Consider the following 5,866-nt stretch of genomic DNA (forward strand, 5'->3'; position numbering starts at 1 on the left):
CAGCCGATCTTTTGGCTGTCGAGGTGCGCCTTTGGCTCTCTGCGAAGCACCGGCCGTAGCGCCCTTTGTGCTGCTGTCTCCTAATTTTATTAAACTTTTATTAAACTTTTATTAAACTGTCCCTTTTCTTCAAATTCTACGAAGTGCAGCGCGTTGTGGCAGCTGCGCGTGCGCAGATGGCTGCGGGGCGCGGTGCTCAGTGCGCATGCGCGGGCGCGGACGCATCACCGGCGATCCCTCCGCGGGCAGGGCCGCATCACAAATAGTCCCTCCTGTCGGATCACTCCGCCTGCGCATGCGCAGACCCGCTGAGCCCTCCGCGGGCCGGCCGCAGCACCGCTGGTCCCTCTGTTCTGAAAACCTGAGGGAAGAGAGAGAGGAGATACTTAAAGCTGAAATTCTGTTGTGAAGCTATGATTTATCAGAGTATCCCGTTGAAATTTCATGGAGATATGGGGAGTGGAGCGTTCAACTCGTGAGCAATAGGCAGATGCTGATGCAGCTGTAATTTCATGAGAAGTTTGGACAGGGAGAGATGAACCAGATGAGGACTTGGGCTCCAAATGGAAAGGAGAAAACCTCAGTTCCTAGAGATGCTCCCAGAGATAGTCCTAACAATGAAGATAAGAAAGACCCTTTGCTCCCAGGGAAGGAGAAGGGCCTCTGTTTCTTTGTTTCTGAACGGCTCAACCTTAAAATTGTACCCCAAAAAACTTCAAGAGTGGACCCCCGAAAGCAGTTGTGGGAAAAGCTGCAAGTCGGGGGAAGGGACTCACATCCCGAGCAGAGAGACTCCTCTTCCTAAATGGACTGAAGTGGGTAGCTGTCTCGGTGTGATACTGTTTTCATAGCACGAGCAAGAAGAGACTTCTCTTTCTAAATGGACTGAACAAGGTTATGATGGAAGTGGTAAACAGACTGAACATCTTAAGGGTTGTCTTTACATTGTCAGTGGGAGAAGGGAGGAAGGTGGGGGGAGGAGGAGAGTTCTGAAGGGGGTGTAATTTTTTTTTCCCCTTCTATTAGGTCTGTTAATAAACTTCTTTAAATTCTTTCAAGTTTGGTGCCTGCTTTGCATTTCTCCCAATTCTTATCTCACAGAAGATAAACAGTAATGAGTATTTTAGACCAAACCACTACAAGGGATTATCCCTTTGAACCGCAAATCTTCAAGGCTCCTTGCAATTGTGTTGACAAATTCTGTAACACTCATTGCCCTAATTCATAGGTAGCAGTTTCATGTTGGGTGTTCAAAAAGGGTAACCCAAGCTATAGGAAAAGGGTTCACAAAGGATGTCTGGACTTCAGGCAGCTCTCCTGAAAGCTGTTTATTGCATAGGCCAAGTCACAGCATTTCAGGGAGGGGGTATCCAGAGCCAGCCCCACAGCTGCCAGCCACAGCTCGGAGGCAGAACTGAACCTTTCTGTTCCAGAGAGCATTGTACACCTTTCTTTGCTGAGTATCCCGAGACATAACAACCAACAAGCACCGTACACAACACCTTTACATCTGCCTGTAACCTGTTTTAGCTCCTACCACACCATACCATACACATCCTATAGAACCCTGGAGTCACCACCATGCACTCACAAGAGCAAGCAAGCTACAATTCAAGCTCACAGTGGAACACTCTCAGGCCTCTCTGCTTCCTGCCACATCAACATTCCTTGTCTGCCTGCCATAGCTCTCTTCCTGGCAAAAACACGTTTTCTGTTTACTTCTGCTCTTCCTGAGACCCACCCACCCGGTGAAAAACATGTCCTTGTCTGCAGTCACAGACCTCTGTCCTGACACAAAAATCTCCTTCCAACCCATCTCCACCCTTTGTCCTCTCACCCATTCAGTGATCAAGGTTTCAGCAAACATCTCCCACTCTACATCAAAAGCTGCTTTCATTTCTATCCCATCCTCAGGCTCCCCACTCAGAGATCTCTCCGCCGAGCCCACACATCTGTGAAACTTTCTTACCAAACTTTCATCTCCAACACCAACCAGCATTTCCTAAGGTGACACTCTCAGGTCTGACCTGGTTGTGTCTGAACTCTCAGTAAAGCCAGAGGTTGGCATTTTACCCATGAGATTTGAGTTTCAATTATTAATTCAGTTAAGGTTCTCTTTAAAGTTTGTTTCATCCTCTCTACCCGACTTGAACTCCTTTTTAATAAAAACCAACAAAACAACTATTCAAACCTCACCACCTCTTTCCCCTTTCTTCTCCTAGAATACAAAAGTTCCCTCCTCTTAATAAAATGTGCCTCCTTCCAGAAAATAAAGTTCTATTTCAAGGTTTAGCATTTCTATCACATACATTCTCATTCATTCTCACTCACTCCTTTTTATTGTTCCAACTTCCCTTTCTCCAGCGCTATCAGTCACAACCACACAAGACTTAGGTACCTTTGAATTTCAAACTGTTGGCCAATGCTCACCCCTGGGCCCAAAATTCCAGCTTTCTTGGAGTAATCCTCACTTTGGCAAAATTAAGCCTGGATTTCTTGAAATTTTTTTTTTTTAAACTCTCAATCCAGCAGCCTCAAAACCCAAACATCTCGGATTTGTCCTCAGTTTGGCAGAATTAAGCCTGGATTTCTTGGCATTTTTTTAAACTCTCAATCCAGCAGGCTCAAAACCCAAATGTCTCGGAACCAACCCTCCACTTAGCAGAATTAAGCCCGGATGTCTCGAATTTCTGAACCCTCGACCCGGCACTCTTAAACCCTAAATTTCTCGGATCCAATACTAGGAAATTCTTGACTCCCCTCCTTCAAGGAGTCCAGTCCCTTCCCTGAAACCCCGTCCCAGTTAAACCGGGGCTTCTCTCACTCCTTTTATCCCTCACTTCGCCTCTTTCCTGCCTGCTTCCCTCGCGGCACAGCAGAGCCGCAGCCTCAGGGGCTCCGCACTCACTGCGCAGCTCTGGGGTCACCAGCCCGCGCCTCACGCACACTTCCATCCCCTTATCCCCCCAAAAAAGAGCAAAGAAAAAACACTCACCTTTCTCGGAGTCTTGGTGCACAAGGCTTTACGTGTTTAATGACCGCGGTAGCTCAGGGAGCCTTTTCTTCCCTTTCTTTCCGCTGTGTCTCCTCTCTCGCCCTCCGGGTGTTTGGCTGCGAACCCCCCGGACCCCGCTGGGATCACAAAGCGAGGCCGCCAAAAGCTCCCGGGGATCCCAGAGCTGAGGCTTTATCCCCGCACGGCCCCAATTGTGAAACGGGAGGGTCGCCGTTTGTAACATTTGAAGGAAAGTTTAATAAAAGGGACAATTAGGAGACAGCAGCACAAAAGGCGCTACGGCCGGTGCTTCGCAGAGAGCCAAAGGCGCACCTCGACAGCCAAAAGATCGGCTTTAAAAGTACAGCGCTTATTTTTATTCATCACCAGCATGCAGCATTCATTCATTCTTTGGCGTTGCTGAGTGTCATCTTATCAGTCTTATCTTTTTCCTTGGCTCCATTCCCTCTGGTTTCGGGTTCTTTTCTTCTGATAAGGTTTTCCAGGAATGTGAAGACCCCCCCCCATCCTTCCCAAACTGACCCCCCCACTGCAGCCATTCTACAGCGTTACGTTGCAGAGCCCGGGCAAAGCTTTTCTCACGTTAAGGAACATGAAAAAACCAACATCTCAATCCATTCATAACAATGATGGAACGTGCGAAAAGCCAACATCACGGTACCTTTCAGAACAGAGGGACCCGCGGTGCTGCGGCCGGCCCGCGGAGGGCTCAGCGGGTCTGCGCATGCGCAGGCGGAGTGATCCGCCAGCAGGGACTATTTGTGACGCGGTCCGGCCCGCGGAGGGATCACGGGTGATGCGTCCCGACGCGGAGTGACCCGCCAGCAGGGACTATTTGTGACGCGGTCCTGCCCGCGGAGGGATCATGGGTGATGCGTCCCGACGCGGAGTGACCCGCCAGCAGGGACTATTTGTGATGCGGCCCTGCCCGCGGAGGGATCACCGGTGATGCGTCCCCGCTCGCGCATGCGCACTGAGCACCGCGCCCCGCAGCCATCTGCGCACGCGCAAGGACCCGCGCACGCGCAGCTGCGAAAACGCGCTGCACTTTGTAGAATTTGAAGGAAAGTTGAAGAAAAGGGACAGTTTAATAAAAGTTTAATAAAAGTTTAATAAAAGTTTAATAAAAGTTTAATAAAATTAGGAGACAGCAGCACAAAGGGCGCTACGGCCGGTGCTTCGCAGAGAGCCAAAGGCGCACCTCGACAGCCAAAAGATCGGCTTTAAAAGTACAGCGCTTATTTTTATTCATCACCAGCATGCAGCATTCATTCATTCTTTGGCGTTGCTGAGTGTCATCTTATCAGTCTTATCTTTTTCCTTGGCTCCATTCCCTCTGGTTTCGGGTTCTTTTCTTCCAATAAGGTTTTCCAGGAATGTGAAGACCCCCCCGCATCCTTCCCAAACTGAGCACCCAAACTGCGGCCATTCTACAGCGTTACATTGCAGAGCCCAGGCAAAGCTTTTCTCACGTTAAGGAACAGGAAAAAACCAACACCTCAATCCATTCATAACAATGATGGAACGTGCGAAAAGCCAACATCACGGTACCTTTCAGAACAGAGGGACCCGCGGTGCTGCGGCCGGCCCGCGGATGGCTCAGCGGGTCTGCGCATGCGCAGGCGGAGTGATCCGCCAGCAGGGACTATTTGTGACGCGGTCCGGCCCGCGGAGGGATCACGGGTGATGCGTCCCGACGCGGAGTGACCCGCCAGCAGGGACTATTTGTGATGCGGCCCTGCCCGCGGAGGGATCACCGGTGATGCGTCCCCGCCCGCGCATGCGCACTGAGCACCGCGCCCCCGCAGCCATCTGCGCACGCGCAGCTGCCACAACGCGCTGCACTTTGTAGAATTTGAAGGAAAGTTGAAGAAAAGGGACAGTTTAATAAAAGTTTAATAAAAGTTTAATAAAAGTTTAATAAAATTAGGAGACAGCAGCACAAAGGGCGCTACGGCCGGTGCTTCGCAGAGAGCCAAAGGCGCACCTCGACAGCCAAAAGATCGGCTTTAAAAGTACAGCGCTTATTTTTATTCACCACCAGCATGCAGCATTCATTCATTCTTTGGCGTTGCTGAGTGTCATCTTATCAGTCTTATCTTTTTCCTTGGCTCCATTCCCTCTGGTTTCGGGTTCTTTTCTTTCGATAAGGTTTTCCAGGAATGTGAAGGCCCCTCCCAAACTGACCCCCCCCACTGCAGCCATTCTACAGCGTTACATTGCAGAGCCCGGGCAAGGCTTTCCTCACGTTAAGGAACAGGAAAAAACCAACCCCGGAATGCATCCATACCAGTTCTGGCACACGCCAAAAGCCAACATCCCGATGCCATCGAGAACAGAGGGATCCGCTGCAGGGACCCGCGGCCATGCGCTCCTGCCCGCGGAGGGATCCGCCCGAGGGACTATTTGTGATGCGATCCTGCCCGCGGAGGGATCAGCGCTGATGCCGCCCCAACCGCCCGCGCCGCTGGCAAAAACGAGCTTCTCTCTTTGTAAAATTAAACATTCTGCAGCGTTACATTGCCGGGCCCGGGCATAGCTTTCCTAACATTAAGGAACAGGAAAAAACCAACCCCGCAATCCATCCATAACAATTCTGGAACGCGCCAAAAGCCAGCACCGCAGTACATTTATAATGTCACAAACAGATATTGTAACCTTGGCTTCTCGCAAGCATTAAGGCAGCTATTACATAACGCCAGAAATGCTCTCTGCTGTGTGCGCGTAGTTTTCTGTCTTTCAGCAAGGACAGCAGCAAGTGTGAGCCGGTCAGAGAAGCTCCGGGCGAGCAGAGCCCGAGCCCCGGGGAGCTGCTCACCAGCGCTCGGTCTGAGAACAAAGCGGCCCCGA

The sequence above is a fragment of the Aphelocoma coerulescens genome, chromosome 9 (assembly GCF_041296385.1).
Source record: "Aphelocoma coerulescens isolate FSJ_1873_10779 chromosome 9, UR_Acoe_1.0, whole genome shotgun sequence".
NCBI classification, from domain to species: Eukaryota; Metazoa; Chordata; class Aves; order Passeriformes; family Corvidae; genus Aphelocoma; species Aphelocoma coerulescens.